Genomic DNA, 17,145 nt, shown 5'->3' with positions numbered 1-17,145 from the left:
AGGTCATGTAATTGACTATAACATCGATTAACAGTCCACAAATGACAGGATCCAGAGCCACAGCTCACTGTATTGCTATGATCACGTGGCATGTGACCAATAGAACTTTGAACTTGAGAGTGCTGTGGTGTTTTCTGCATTAAATGTTTCTCAATGTCTATTATCAACAACAAACACGTGACATGTAAAACCCTGTGAAAACTGTAATGAAAAAACGCTTCACGTGACGCCTTCAAGTCATGTGTCCGTAGGGTCACTAACAACATAGTAAAAACCTGGAAAACTACCTGATGACTGCTAAGGATCCTCCCTCTCCCATGTGGAAATCTACCAGCAGTCTATCAGTCACTGGCTGGTTTATCATTGATCTGGATCCTTAATACCCAGGTTAAACATTAAAGCCTAGGCCTGATTGCGATGGGTGGTGTGTGTGTGTGTGTGTGTGTGTGGTGTGTGTGTGTGTGTGTGTGGGGGGGATTGAGGTCTGATGGTCAACAAGTAGAGCAATACAGTGGCTCCACCCACACAGCAGCCATCATAACAGGAAGGGATTTGTTGTGCGGCTGAGTGTGATGCGTAGCATGCAGTGTTTTGATTGTACATACGCAACCCTTGGTCTCTCTTAGTGTTCACTAATGTTAATGGTTTGGGACGCTGTGTGTGACCCACCATGTAAAGAAGAGAAACAGCCTCTTGTCAGGAGTCGCAAGCAGCTCAAACGGATCTATCGTTGATGACTCATCTTACTGTAAACCCATGTAAAAGATGGTGGGTGACTGTTACAGTAAAATAACCATTTCCTATTTCTTGACTGTAGCATAATGCCTGACCCACAATGTGAGTTATCCAATGTTTCCTCCGAGCTTTGTGAAACCCAGTGTGTAGGCCTACATAATGTGTGCATTGATTTTGGGACGGAGCAAGTCACATGCACTGAGCATGCCTTTTGAAATATAATCTACCTCAGAGATAAACATAGAGAGAGAAAAAAATTGAAAGGGGAAGGAGAGAGAGAATCAGATAGGGGCGGGGGGGCAGCCAAGGACAGAGAAAGATAAATAAATAAAAATAGCAGAGGAGGAGTGTGAGGGGAATTAACAGAGAAATGAAGAGAGAGGGGGAGGGAGAGAGGGAGACAGAGAGAAGGGGAGGGAGAGGGGGAGAGACAGGGAGAGAAACAGAGGGAGAGGAGGAGAGAGAGAGAGGATGACGTGGAAAAACAATGACTTCTTTGTATCTCAAGAAGGCGTTGGTCCTACGCTGTCCTATACGGTCTATATCTCCATCTCTTTCTGCTGGGCTGGTTCCACATTATCGTGGTCCACCACTCTGTTCTCCCCATTGGCCGTAGCTGTCTGGAAGCCGCTCGTCGCCAGGCGACATGGTCATTCTCAGTACAGAGATACGACACCAAGAAGCTCTGCTTGAACCTGATGTCTCCTGAGGTTTGTAGGCCTACTTGTAGATGTGTCCTGAGGTCTGTAGGCCTACTTGTAGATGTGTCCTGAGGTCTGTAGGCCTACTTGTAGATGTGTCCTGAGGTCTGTAGTCCTACTTGTAGATGTGTCCTGAGGTCTGTAGGCCTACTTGTAGATGTGTCCTGAGGTTTGTAGGCCTACTTGTAGATGTGTCCTGTGGTCTGTAGGCCTACTTGTAGATGTGTCCTGAGGTCTGTAGGCCTACTTGTAGATGTGTCCTGAGGTCTGTAGGCCTACTTGTAGATGTGTCCTGAGGTCTGTAGTCCTACTTGTAGATGTGTCCTGAGGTCTGTAGTCCTACTTGTAGATGTGTCCTGAGGTCTGTAGTCCTACTTGTAGATGTGTCCTGAGGTCTGTAGGCCTACTTGTAGATGTCTCAGGGGCTGAAGGGGGAGGAGTGTCATGGACAGGGTGTGACAGTATCTGGCATTTATATAACACCCTGCTTTTAGTAAGAAAAGAAAGAGTGTGTAACTAAAGCCTCTGAGTCAATTTGCCCTGGTTCAAAGCCAGATCAGTTGTTTAGTTTTCAAGTATCAAATGTATCAACCATTTACTGTATATCAGTTTGTGATTGTGCTTTTGATAGTTTAAGACAAATTGTGTGTGTATGTCTGTGTGTGTGTATGTGTGAACTTTGCTTTATTAAGCACGCAAATAGCGAACGACAACTTCTTCCGTACCATAGTGTCTACCGGGTCTGCGGTCAAACACAGCAATCCAACACTGTTGAAATAGATAGTAATGCGAGGTATGAGTTGCTTAAGTAGCAGACGTGACAGACTCCACACCAGTAACAGAAACCAGAATGGTGCTGCTGTGAGTCATGTTCCATTCGAATCGTAACGCCTCCTTTACCCACCCTGCTTAGTGGCAGGCTTCACCCTCAACTCAGTTCAATCAAATCCTCGGATGCATTTAGAAAATGAATGACTTTCTTCTGGTGGTGTCATGTCACTCCAATGGACATTCACAGACTATCTGCTTGGAGCTCAGATCCCCATAGTACAGATGTATCCACGCTGCCTGTCCAACTACCCCAACTACCCCAAACCCTTTCCTCTGATTGTCTCCACCTCCTGTGCTGAAATCCAACAGAAGCCATGACTCACTTCCTGTTCTTTCTGAACGTGTTTTGTGGTCGTCTCTTCTCTCCGGTCTCAACCCCTTCCTCCTCACATGACATAAACACATTTGGGTCAGTTTCCTGGAATTGGGTGAGGAGGAGGGCCTAATCCTGACAAATACTATTTTTCAGTGTAGAATACTTGACGAGAAACATCTCAGATACAAGAAACATTTCACATAAAAGCAATGAAACACACTTCAGTTTGGTTCAGTACTCTTTCAGCAAACCCACATTTGAAAACGTGCCAACCTATGTTTGCATGTGTGATAGCTCTCAGTCCAGTCCCTTGTATTTCCACGTAGTGTAGCCTACATAGTTGCACCAGTAGAGGGCGGTAGATCATCATACACTAAAGTGAAGTGAGGTCGGAAAGACATTTGAAGACCAGTTATTGAAAGAATCATTCTTGAAATGTGCTCATCAGAGCCAATGGTTGTAGATCGAATTGACTGATATGAATGTGACATGCTGTCAAAGCCAGTCACAAGGCTACTAGCTATAACAACCACAACTTTTAAAAAGATGTGCGACTAGATGCAGGTTTCTTAAACAGAGTGGGCCTACAGCAAGTGTAACGTGTGTGCAATGAAAATACCTGAGATGTTCCATCATATGTGTGCATCTAAAATATCTTGTAGGCTATACAATGAAGTTGATCCCACCTGAGTTTCACCTGGACATAACTTGCAGATTAGGCTATCTCTCCATGACAATAGCTTCTGACATCGTGTTGAAAATTCTACCGATCCATCTTCCCTGGTTCCCGACCCTATTGACTCAGTGCACACAAACTGATTTGGTGGTAAGCTATTTTCGACCAAGTAACTAACTCCGATCTAACAGTTTGTAGTGACTAGTGTTTCTAGTGGTAGGCCTATAACACGATTAGACATTTTCAAGAACATTCAGAGCCAGCCACAGACCAAATGGAGTATCCACAGACAATTTGATATCTGTGCCTTTTACAAAGTGTAGCTCGAGCCAGTCCCCCCACCCGGAGGGGCAATTCTTAATATCAGGTCCCTTGCTGGCAAGACGTTTCTCATAAAGTATTATATGTGAACATAAAGTAGACTGTATGTTTCTGACTGAAACTTGGTTGGTTACAAATGGATCCGCAGCCCTGATAGAAGCCTCTCCCCCCATCTAGGCTAGTTTCTCACAGTCTACCAGAACTGGGAGAAAGGGGGGAGTAACAGCCACCATAGCAACTGATGCTCTGGGCTGCAGGAGCATTTCCTTTGATGGTTTTACCTCATTTGAATACCACGCTGTAGTTTTAAAATGCCACTCCCCAGTTCTAGCAGTAATCTAACTGTCTATAGACCACCTAAGAAATGCCCTACCTTTTGATCCACACAAACTGTGATCAGATTATTATCACTGGCGACTTTAATCTGCATGTAGACAATGATGGTGACTCAAGACTCAGATTTTCGCCTGCATTATAGCACAGAGACAGCTGGTCAAGGCTGTCAATGAACTCAGAACCAATGTTGACTCAAAAAAGTCCTAGTCATCCTGGAGCCGAATGCAGCGTTTGACACGGTACAGTAGATCATAATATCCTTGTTAAAGGACTTGAGAACTGAGTTGGCCTCTCCGGTCCAGTCCTTGACTGGTTCAGTCCAGAAGTGACTGAGAGTTTTTCGTCATCTTGGTGACCACAGCTCAGAAAACACTGAGATGATGTGGGGTCACACAAGAATCAATTCTAGGGCCCTTACTTTTCAGTCTGTACATGTTATACCTACACAATGTCATCAGAATGAACAACATTAGTTACCATATCTATGCTGATGACACCCAGCTCTACATTTCGGTGACACCACTTGACTACAGCTCAATTGAACGTTTAAAGGAGTAGTAAGGGGGAAATGCATGTTTAGCCCTGTTTTAAGGTTAATTATGATCATATACAATGGTTCAGATCAAAACGTTGACAAAACTAGCATTTTCGAGAAAGTTGATAATTGCTCTACCACCGTTTTGGTCATAAAATGGATATGGATGGGCATCTTGAAAAATCATTCAAAAACATGTTAAACTCTCGATTTCAAAGACAAGAAGCTCACCGAGGGGGTAATTGGTGTCCGTTGGTGTTCTGACATCAAATTCGCCGCAAAGTATGAATCCTGTAGGGTTTTATTGATCATTTTATGAAATCCATTGACTTGTATTGAAGCGACTGTTGTAGATGTGTAGATCAATCCGCAGAGGGTATTCAGGAAGCGGAACTACTTACGGTAGCTATTATTGTTTATGTTGCTAGGCTACCTAGTTTGCGGAAGTTTACACACATATGTGCTGCTGCGACTATTGTAATGCTCTCCTGTCTGGCCTGCCAAAAAAAGTGATAAGTCAACTACGGATTCAAAATGCTGCAGCACGTGTTCTTACACCTGACCAGTTCTTACAAAGACCAGAAGGAGGGTTCACATCACACCAGTTTTAAAATCACTACACTCGTCACACTGGTTCAGTTTTAGAATAGATTTTAAGATTATTTTATCAGTCTATAAATCCATACATAATGAATCACCTAAATACCTATCAGACAGGCTTTTAAAATATACAGTGGTGCTATAGAAATAATAGAGAGAGAGAGAGAGAGAGAGAGAGAGAGAGCGAGCCACGAGGGAGTATTCTAGCACTGTGACTGCTGGTTTCAATTGTTCTTATAGAAGGCCTTACTGACAATGGCTGGGATGTGGGCTACAGTCGGCTCACTTGCTCTCTAGACAAATTAACTTATTGTAATTTGCTTTGGATAAAAGCGTCTGCTAAATGACTACAATGTAAATGAATGGGGAGTCACTGCTATTAGCCTATGTATATTCTTACCTGCGCCCTTTCCTTTTAAATTGAGAAAGTAGAGACGTAAATTGGGAAAGTAGAGACATTGTCCTCCGCCTCTTGTTTTAGTCAGGCAGTGAGCTGGCTAGCTCTGCTTCTCCACAGCCAGTCAGGCAGTGAGCTGGGTCTCCAGCTGGTCGGGAGTGCTCCCATCATGGAAGTATTACAGACATGGTTCCCATGGGAACGTGCAGGCCCCAGCATGTCAGCCCAGGCTTCATCTTGGTGCACAAACTAAACAGAAACTAGAGCTGTGTTCGGAATCGCTCCCTATTCACTCAGTTCCCCATTCAGTGCATTATATAGGGCGTCAGCCATTTTGTTTGTAGTGTCCGAATTCTCCACGGAATTCTCGTTCCCTATATAGTCCACTATTTATTACACACAATTCACCTTGATTTGCAGGGAACAGTGCATGTACCCTACATTTTTTCCGTTCCCTAGGTAGTTCACTAAATGTTGAACCCTATATAGGGAATAGGGAGTGAGGGCACGAGGGAACGATTCCGAACACAGCTCTGGTTATATTCTCTCCATCTTTCCTTTTGGACCGATTTTCAAAACAACACTCAAGCTTCCAAAAACATCAATAGAAACCAGTAGAAATTATAACTACCTCTAGATTGTGGACAGAAGAGATTAAATCATCAATAGAAACCAGTAGAAACTAACCACCTGTAGACAGAGGGCAGTAGACATGAAGGGACTAATACTTTACTGACTCTCTCCAACCACTAATGTATGAGGTGTGTACTGTAGGCTACAACCACTAATGTATGAGGTGTGTAGGCTACACAAGATGAGTTATCTGCTTTGGTATTCTGGTTTTAGGTTTTCATGACAACTCTTCATTATCTCAAAAAGGGAGTTACCAGTTACCACCAAGTTCAGCCACTTGTGACTGCCGTTTATGACTGCTCCCCCCGTAGCAGCAGAGACGATCAGCCAATGCAGAGAAGATGAGTAGTTGATGCCAGTTTTATAGATGGTGTGGGTGGATTTCGATGTTTTGTTTTATTTGACAGCCTCACCACTCAGTAGGATGTTATTAAGCATAATGGTTTGTGTTTGTTCCGCCTGCTCTATGGCTCAGCCCCACGAGAAAGGTAGGCTATGCGTGATGATGACATCATGGGAAAATCCTGCGAGTCAACAAGCGCTGAGAGGGGGTGCTGTGTGGGAGCTTCGATGCACGGTGACAGTTAGTGTGGTGGATCAGAGATAAGATGGAGGATGTGATGTCAAGATGAGCGTAGAAGAAAGGAAGCAGGTGAAGACTGCGTGTGTCTGTGTGAGAGAAAGTGAGAGATAAAAGAGAGACAAAGGAGATGAGAATGAAAGAGTAAAGAAGACAGTGTGTTTGTGTTACTAGTGTGTCGGGGGGGGGGGGGGGGGGTAACTAGTGTGTCAGAGAGGGGGGGGGGGTAACTAGTGTGTCAGAAGGGGGGGGGTTAACTAGTGTGTCAGAGAGGGGAGGGGGGTAACTAGTGTGTCAGAGAGGGGGGGGGGGTAACTAGTGTGTCAGAGCTTATTGTTGTCATTTTCCAGACACAATTAATATGATCTAACTATCTACAGTATCTATCCATCCATCCATCCATCCATCCATCCATCCATCCATCCATCCATCTATCTATCTATCTATCTATCTATCTATCTATCTATCTATCTATCTATCTATCTATCTATCTATCTATCTTTCTATCTATCTATCTATCTATCTATCCATGATCTATCTATCCATCTGTGTCAATATGATCTATCTATCCATCTCTCTATCCATATGATCTATCTATCTATCTATCTATCTATCTATCTATCTATCTATCTATCTATCTATCTATCTATCTATCTATCCATCTATACAATATAGGCTAGGATCTATGTACCTGTAGCTAAGCTGCATTTTCCTAACAGAGTCGCTCTTATAGCAATGCATGCATGGTATGATCCAGAGAGAAGCCCAATCTGGAGGAACCCTCTTTTTTCAGCGGGGGGCGACACATTAGATAATAAACAGTTGCAAGATCAGGGTGTACACCAAGTAGGACAGATTGTGGATGATGGGGCCATAATCTTATTTGAAGAACTGAGGTCAAAATTCAAAATAGATGCCTCCTCATTTTTTCTATATATGAAGCTAAGATCTATTGTTAAAAAGCTGAGAGGTAGCGGCACCCTGGTGAGTAGCCACAGTGAGCTAGATGTCGATCTTAAAAAGATTACAGATGAGAGAGGACTGGTTTCTAACATACATTTGCGTTTTCTCCTCTCCATCCCCAATACTAATTTCCAGACACAGATGAAGTGGGAGCAAGACCTCAATATCTCCCTCTCCCCTGATGAATGGGACAATATCTGGAAACATTCACTAACTAAATCAAAAAGGGTGAGGCTTAGGGTTATCCAGTTCAAGATCATGCATAGAGCTTACATTACTCCCTCCAGACTGAACAAAATGGATCCATCTCTGCCTGGCCTCTGCTGGCATGGCTGTGGGAAGAATGGCACGCTGGTGCACTCTCTATGGTACTGCCCAACAGTAAAACCCCTTTGGGAGATGGTTGGGGAGACACTCTCTCAGATATTAGACATAGAGATCACAATGGAACCAGCAGCATGTCTGCTAGGCAAGTATGCGGATGGCCTGCATAATGCAGTTGTCCAGAAAATTCTCTCTCTCGCATATGCATCCACAGTTCGGCTTATCTTGATGAACTGGAAGGTTAGGAAACATAACTGCTTTTGTTTAAATAACTGGCTGAGTGAATTTTTGAATGTTGTCAGTATGGAGGGAGCTACCTCATATTTATCTTATGCTGACAGAGGGGAGCAGGGAATATGGTCCAAGGTCAGCTCATTTCTTAATACACTCCCCAAGGAAGTTCTTTCTTTATGATTGAAGCTTGTACTGTATGTCCGTTTTGTATGCATGTATGTGTACATATGTGTCTGTGTATATGTGTTGCATGTATACATGTATATAGGCCCTATATGTTGTGTATGCTTGTTTGTACTGTATACCTTGATTGTTATGTCTGATCTACACTCCTCTTTCCCCTCCCTAATCCTGCCTTTGTTGTTTTGTTTTGTTTTGTCTTGTCTTGCGTTGCGTGTAAAATGTTGTCTTTGACTATATTATTCATGTTGTAATTGTATGTGGTTAATGTTATGTCCTCCAAAAAAAAAAAAAAAAAAAAGATCCAGAGAGAAGGGCACTGATACAGCCAGGTAGTCTGATGAGACTTTGACCTTTTAATATTCTGTTCTCTATAATGTAGGCTTGTCTTTTCATCCTCCTATTATGGTAGCTATGGTTGAATTTTTTTGATTTTCTTGTAGTCACAACCCAGATAGCAAGCGGATCTGGGCCATATACAGGCCAGATCTGGCCCTTGTGGCTTAGTTCCGGCCCATATATGGCCCAGAATCATTACACATCCGCTTGCTATCTGGGAAACGATATGCTAGACCTAAATTGTTCTAGTTTTAATTAGTGGCTACGTTACGGGATAAAAGTCATACAACTCCACAAATTATTTGCGTAAGCTTTTATCCAAAGCGATTTACAATGTTTTGAGCTAGTGTTGGCGTTAGTAGACCTACTGTACCTCGCTCAAATAACAGTGGTAGTCTACTGTAGGCTTAACCCTCGGTCACTTTTCCACCGGTCAGATGCACTAAACCACCACCACCACCACCCCGTCACCTGCATCTGCCCCCTCGATCCTCTTCAAATCATTAATCTTTAATGTTGGGGTAACGATTATCGCGTTTCGAATAGGCGATGTATTTTCCCGACCAATAACGCATTGTATAAGTCTCGATCGTATAGTGGCCTAGGCTACTCAACTACATCTCCTACAATGCATCACGTCTAGACAGTAGCAGTTGGTTGGAGTGACAGAAACCAGAGATCTTCAACATGGAGAAACACGGAAGCTAAAGATGTATGCAAACTATGACACACTAGTGTCAAGTGGCCAAACCGAAGTACTTTTCCAGTTTCCGTGTCTCATGTTACACATCTATGATGCTTTTTTACATATCGCTTTCTTGCCTTTACCCAGCAGTGTTAAGTTTTTATTATTCAAACCAAACCTTTCAAGCAGCGTCAATGCCGAGAGATGGACAGGGTGCCAATGACCAGTGAGCGTGTGAGAAGCAGCGAAGTCTCTGATGGTGGAGAGGCGGTGGAAGCTATTCGCCAGGTCGAACTGATCCAGAGTGTGATTGAGATATCCATATCCAGCTTACAAGCGCTCAGGACAAAGTGCCTCACTTCCAACGACCTCACCCAGAAAGAGATACGGACCTTAGAGGTAGGCTGGCAAATAACTTTATAATGTATAAAAATACAGGTAGCTTTGGAAAGTAGGCTACTCAAGTTCATTTTTGAAAAACATTTATGCACGTTTAAAAAAGTGAAATGTCCATCATTTGAATCACCGCACCTGCCGAGCAGAGGACAGAGCAGAGCAGGTCCTCGAAAGTCGCCTCTAGTGCTGTTGATGTTCAACAAGTTTCTACTCATGCAATACAACGGGCCTACACACAGACATTGAATAATAAAGATAAAATCATTTATCAATTAAACATATTAATCTAGTTAGTCTAGTGGAGTCGGTTGATTTATAGAAGCTGCGTGTTAACAGCAAGTTACTGTCTGTCTGGGAGATGGAATATGCTTATAGAAGAAGAAGAAGACACTAAATTGTTGTAAATCACTTTACTGGCAAGGGGAGATTCAAAGCCTGGGCTTCCAATCACATGTTGGAGATGAATGATCTGGAGAGTAACCTTTGTGTGGGAAAGTTGGTTAAAATCAAGTGTCTTCCTCTCATGTCTCACAGTGATAACTTGTGTAGGCCTAGGCTACACAGTGAAGCTGCGTTGGCCTTGACGACTCTGCCACTCTCGACGACTCATCATTACGACAAAAAGACACTTGGGACACTCTTGCTCTGAAGCTTAGATTTATATAATATAGGCTGTTTATTCTGAATTGATCTTTTTATATGGCAATGCTGGTTTTCCCATTGTCTTCGTGCACCTGTTTCCAGTGTGATCCTTGCTGGTATCAGTTCAGTCAAGCAATGTGTTTCACTCACTGCATAGAACTGCATTTTCAATCTCCATGCAAAGGCATTTTGCATAGAGATGACAGATATTATTGTCTCATCATGGTGATGTGTGTTCGTGGTAGTTCTCGTCAACAAACAAATGAGGGAAGGTGGCCTCAGAGTGTCAGCTCTCTCACAGGGCCGATGTTATTCAGAGCATCTGAGAGACCGTTGCTGGCGTCGCTGCCTCGCTGCTGGAAAGAGATTGGAGCTCTTGTTGTCTACTACGCTGAGGCAGCATCTAAATTTAGACCTCTCTCCCTCCCACGCATTCTCAGAGCGCTCTGTTAAACAAGAAAAGCAGACAATGAGCCAGAGAGAGGAGGGAGACAGGGGTGAAGGAGATGGAGGGCCGTTCTCTTCATGACCGCTGCGCACAGAGAGGGGTTTTCAGAGAGCTCTCGGCGCCATCAGTCAACATGAACCAGAGCAACAGAAGGAGATGAAGGCCTGTGACAGACCTTTGTCTCCGTCTCTCATCTCTCCATCTCTCTTTTTCCCCCTCTCTCTCCTTCTATCTCTCCCTTTCTCTCTCTCTCCCTCTGTCCCACGATAGTTCCGTCTGTCGGTTGTCTGTTGGACCCGTTCTGAGGCTGCATGACTGAGGGAATCAGATTTCTCCGGTTAGCTCATGCAGACGGCCTGTGTTGTGTTTACATTGGACATAGGAGACGAGCCCCCTGCTCTCTCATGTCGTTATGAAGGGACAAAGCAGCCTCGCTGAGGCTTATCTGCATACGTAGTCTCTCGAAGACAGTCAAAAACACAATGTCTGTCCCACAGATCTGTGAGATGCCTGGACTGGAGCTTGAGCTGTTGTTCTGCTGTTTTCACTGGTCATCATCATGTGGGCTTTCACTGGTGCATCATCATGGGGGCTCTTCATGGGGCCAACAGCGGTGTCAAGTCAAGCCTCTGTGGGCTGAACCAAGGGGGAATTAACCAGCACTGCGCGGTTGTTTCTGATCACTGACTGTGCATTTCCGATACGCTCAAACAAGCCCTTGATCACGAAGCTCAAGTCCAGAAGTGCCACCATTTATCTTGGCTCAGGAGGACTGAGACCCAAATCTAGAAGTTGGCAGAGGCCACGTTGGCTCGTGTGATTTGGCTCTGAGCCCGGACTGGGCTATCTATGTGGGCTAGGGTTAGGCTAGGGCTGAGCTACCTATGTCGGCTAGGGTTAGGCTAGGGCTGAGCTACCTATGTAGGCTAGGGCTGAGTTATCTATGTAGGCTAGGGCTGAGCTATCTTTGTGGGCTAGGGTTAGGCTAGGGCTGAGCTATCTTTGTGGGCTAGGGTTAGGCTAGGGCTGGGCTATCTATGTGGGCTAGGGTTAGGCTACGGCTGAGCTATCTATGTGTTGGAGGGAGAGTTGGGGCTAGCTGCTCTTGAGAGCACAGAAGCAACCTATGGACACACCCCTTATCAGGGCATCTTGCTATAACCTTACTGAATGAGTTGAACTGACATGGCATCTTTTATTCTGCACACAGAGAACAGAACGTCGTGTCTAGGAGCCCACATTCCACAACAAAACTGTGTGTATAAATCTGGCAAACGATGCAGTACATGGTACGGCATATTTGTGTGTAGTCTGACTCCCCGGTGTAGGTCTTGGGGACAAGCCTTGTCATTGGTTAATTACTGCCCAATCGGTGGCGATGGGAGATTCTGATTTGTGTGTGACTGGGTACGAAGTAGGGCTGGGTATCGATTCAAATTTCAAGAATCGATTCCGATTCACAAGGTTCAGAATCGATTATCACGATTCGATTCAATATCGATTCAGTTAGTGTTACTAAAACCTGTTTTTTTTTAGCTGTAACCTTAATTACATGACTGAAGGGGCGGACTGGGGAAATAATTCAGGTCGGGCAACGTAGCCCCAGTCGGCCCACTGAACGGGATTTCCAATTTGTTGAGTGGGGGGGGGGGGGGGGGGCAATTCCGATTGTCATGCTCGTGCGGGCATCCAAGCCGGCCCATACCGGCCCACTTGAGAACTGGCCCATCGGGATTCGTCCCGATGACCAGATCGCCATTGCATGACTGCCAAGTTATGCAACACATCAATACTATGACTGGGTATCGATACTGATTTCCAAAAATGAATGAATCATTGAATGAATTAATGAACTATTCATTCATTAAATAAAAGATCGATTTTGGGATTCATGAAACGATTCTGAATCATTTGATTCAGAGTCGATTCAGAATCGATTAATCAATTTTTTTAACCAAGCCCTAGTACGAAGCACAGTCTAGCACTGTGCGAGTTCTTCCTTCTGACTTTGTGTTACGGGTGCTTAGTGGTGACCCCCGGATGCGGTCTCCCACAGCTTCCTGTTTGACACTTTGTCTTACCCATGAAATGTTTTAAAAGAAGTTGTGTCTATTGTAGTGCTTGGGTTTCAGTCTCTGTAGGGCTAAGCATTTTTAACTTCAGCCCAGCACAGCCCCCAGCTGTGGGGGATTTCCTCAGGCTGAAGGTGCCTCACCCCCATCCTGATTTTACATACGAGACGCTGCACTCCAAATAACAAGAAATCAAAACCAACTGTCTCTTTCACAAGGTTTTCAGTTTGGACACAAACTTAATAACCGAATGAAGTCAAACAGAGAGAACAATGCTTGGATCTGGCTGCTAAATAGTTGCTGGTACCACTAGCCCAAGGCCTTGAGCAAGGTACCTCCGAGTGCATACTGCTAGGTGTTAATGCAGTTCCTTGCTCTGTGGTGTGTGTGTGTGTGTGTGTGTGTGTGTGTGTGTGTGGCAGTTTGCGTGTGTGTGTGTGTGTGTGTGTGTGTGTGTGTGTGTGTGTGTGTGTGTGTGTGTGTGAGAGAGAGAGAGAGAGAGAGAGTGTGTGTGTGTGTGTGTGTGTGTGTGTGTCTGTCTGTGTCTCTATCCCCTGCAGCTCTTCGGTTGCTGTTTTCAGTCAACTTGTCTTGTTAAAAGAAGCCTATTATTTTGCTTTCTACTCTGTGACTTTGTGACAGACAGGAGTGAAGGTAACATCATCCTCCTGTCGCCCCCTACAGGAGAATTTGACCAAGTACATCTGTAAACAGCTGCAGCATAAACACATGGTGCCTGAGAGGAGCAGGACTCCGGCTCTGCAGTGCTACCCTCGACTGGTGGACTGGCTCCGCACCATCAACCTTCCACCTAAACTCATACAGGTGTGTGTGTGTGTGTGTGTGTGTGCACGTGTCTGTGTGTTTTCGATGGCCTGCGTAGCAGAATCACCAGCCCATCTCTGTCCATCTCCAGGGTAACAGAAGGGGACCTGCATGTGTCCACAATGCTCATTCAAATGTGTATGCAGCTAAAACACAGAGCACATATCTGATACCCCCCCTTGTTGAATATAAGTATCAATTGACACAAGCTAACATTGATGCCTCTTGAGGTTGAGCTTCAAGTCCTGACCTTTGGCAGCTGTACTTAATATGCACACGTACACAGTGGCTTTGTGGCAGACACAATTTGGAAACTTACAGAAAATGTATTGCCATGTAATTTATAACATACTAGGAATTTGTCTCGGTCAATGGTGAATAACATGGAGACAACAGCAGGTGCGAGACAGGACAGAGCTAAGAGAAAGACAGGACAGTGCAAATGAGCAGTACAAACTACGAATACAAAGAGAAACAATATACAGTGGGTGTACAAATTGAATTGAATAGAGTTTATTCTTGCCATATATAACCAGTTCAGGTACATAGGAATTCTTGTCATCGCTTGTCCTTAGTGTCCCAGCACTGATCAGTTCCTCAGTATATAGGTAGTCCTAGGTATATATCTACACCTTAAAGGTTCCCAAACTGGCAATTTAGTACCGGTGGAGGTTTTGAAGCAGGCTGACACATGGCATGTCTCTAGTGAGGTGTTGGGGGGGGGGGGCAGCTGATCAGCACAGTGCTTCAGGATAGAGACAGAGTCTGGTCTGGCCGCTTTCCAGGGGTTCTGTCTTTTGACAGATGGTTCACATCCTTCTCATATGTGATATGAGATCTCATATGATTGTGTTACGGTGTCGTGCATTTGCCATGTTCCCACATACAGGGACGCTCCCTCCTATTAGTGCCTACAGTACCACTTATAAACCAGTTGAACCGGCTCTGTCAAGCTCTGTTTACAAATACTGGGGATTTAAATGAGGAAGGTCAGCCAAGAGAAGGAGACAGAGGTTGAGAGAGTTAGACTGCAGGCGCAGCATGGGGGACTGAGGCAGAGATGTCCAGGTTTAAGGGGGACTGAGGCAGAGATGTCCAGGTTTAAGGGGGACTGAGGCAGAGATGTCCAGGTTTAAGGGGGACTGAGGCAGAGATGTCCAGGTTTAAGGGGGACTGAGGCAGAGATGTCCAGGTTTAAGGGGGACTGAGGCAGAGATGTCCAGGTTTATGGGGGACTGAGGCAGAGATGTCCAGGTTTAAGGGGGACTGAGGCAGAGATGTCCAGGTTTATGGGGGACTGAGGCAGAGATGTCCAGGTTTAAGGGGGACTGAGGCAGAGATGTCCAGGTTTATGGGGGACTGAGGCAGAGATGTCCAGGTTTAAGGGGGACTGAGGCAGAGATGTCCAGGTTTATGGGGGACTGAGGCAGAGATGTCCAGGTTTAAGGGGGACTGAGGCAGAGATGTCCCGGTTTATGGGGGACTGAGGCAGAGATGTCCAGGTTTATGGGGGACTGAGGCAGAGATGTCCAGGTTTATGGGGGGCTGAGGCAGAGATGTCCAGGTTTATGGGGGGCTGAGGCAGAGATGTCCAGGTTTAAGGGGGACTGAGGTAGAGATGTCCAGGTTAAGATGGATGTCAATATTAATCTTATTTTGCCTTAATGGAGTAGTAAAGGGAAATGCATGTTTAGCCCTGTTTTAAGGTTACTTATGATCATATACAATGGTTCAGATCAAAACATTGACAAAGCTAGCATTTTCGAGAAAGTTGATAATTGGTCTACCACCATTTTGGTCATTACAATGGATGTGGATGGGCATCTTGAAAAATCATTCAAAAACATGTTAAACTCTCGATTTCAAAGACAAGAAACTCACCTAGGTGTTAGTTGGCGTTCTGACATATAATTTGCCATAAAGTAAGATTCTAGTTAATCTGCAAAGGCTTTTTTAAATATTTAGCATAGAACTATTTAGTCGCAGCACATACGTGTGTAAACTTCCGTAAACTAGGTAGCCTAGCAATATAAACAATAACAATAGTAAGTAGTTCCGCTTCCTGAATCCCCTCTGCGGATTGATCTACACATCTACAACGGTCGCTTCAAAAGAAGTCAATGGATTTCATAAAATGATCAATAAAACCCTACAGGATTCATACTTTGCGGCGAATTTGATGTCAGAACACCAACGGACACCAATTACACCCTATCAACTTTCTCGAAAATGCTAGCTTTGTAAACGTTTTGATCTGAACCATTGTATATGATCATAAGTAACATTAAAACAGGGCTAAACATGCATTTTCCCTTTACTACTCCTTTAACTTGCTCTTTCACCAAATCCATTCACGCCCCCCCCCTGCCCTCCGTGATGAGCCCTCCCCCAAACTGACTCTGAGGCTCTAGAATGTGTCGAGTCAGCTGCTTTACCACCACCCCCCACACCCTCACTGTCTTTGCCCTGCATGCTATTTTTACACCCCCACTCCTGCCTTCCCACATACCTCTCACATACACACACACACACACACACACACACACACACACACACACACACACACACTGCAGTTGGCAGAGCAGGAGTACACACACACACACACACACACACACATACACACACATACACCGTAGCAGATTCAACCAGGCTGCACACACACTGTCTTGACAGGAGGGCACAAAAGAGTTTTGGACTTAACCTGGCTGACGTTTTGGACTCTTAAGAGGACCCTTCTCGCCAGTGAAAGCTACAGATGGACTTACTGAAGGAGAAACACTCTGAACAGATGAGACCGACACACAGAGAGAAGGAAGGAAAGAGACAAACGCATATCTAGCTTGGAATGTGAGTGGGCCTGTTCTGTTGCAGTGGAAGCCCGACCAGTAAGGACCAGTAAGGACCAGCACATGTGATTTTGCGTCCCGACTCTGAAGTACTGTAGGCCAACATTCCCTCAGTTCTTGTTCGGGTGAGACATGGCAGCATGTTTGTCTTGGCATAAACTTTCTGTCAGCGTATTTTGTCCAGCCCTGCCAACCCTGAGCTGGTGTTGAGCGTGTCACACTCTGCTCAGGTGAATTACAAGTTACAACAGATGTCTGATTGGTCAGACCCTCCTGAAATGTGCTTTGGATATCTGCATGTGCTCTAGTTTAGTAGACTCTCAAAACCTCTCTAGTGTTCCAAACCGTTGCGTACCAGGAATGGGCTGCATATGTTTCCTAAACATGTTTTTGAAGCACAAGAAGAATTCGGTGGCCATTTCTGATTTGGGAGATTTGAGAGGGCTGACATTCTGCAGTTCAGGTTAGGTTAGCTGTTGGACGGAGAGGGAGTGTGTGCATGCGTGCAATACGTGTGTGTGTGTGTGTGT

General features: G+C 44.8%; 1 protein-coding gene across 1 annotated transcript in view; it reads left to right on the top strand.

Moving 5' to 3' along the window:
- The first annotated feature begins 13,687 nt into the window (after positions 1-13,687).
- Positions 13,688-17,145, top strand: part of LOC311311525 (kinase suppressor of Ras 1-like) — a 26,469-nt gene continuing 23,011 nt past the window's right edge. Inside the window, exon 1 of the mRNA XM_084441266.1 lies at positions 13,688-13,769. The gene's annotated coding sequence lies outside the window, so the exon portion shown is untranslated. The remainder of the gene's footprint in view (positions 13,770-17,145) is intronic.

This window comes from Borostomias antarcticus (assembly GCF_949987555.1).
Source record: "Borostomias antarcticus genome assembly, chromosome: 1".
Taxonomy (NCBI): Eukaryota; Metazoa; Chordata; class Actinopteri; order Stomiiformes; family Stomiidae; genus Borostomias; species Borostomias antarcticus.
Note: the sequence above shows the minus strand (reverse complement) of the source record. Positions and strands in the feature narration are given on the sequence as shown.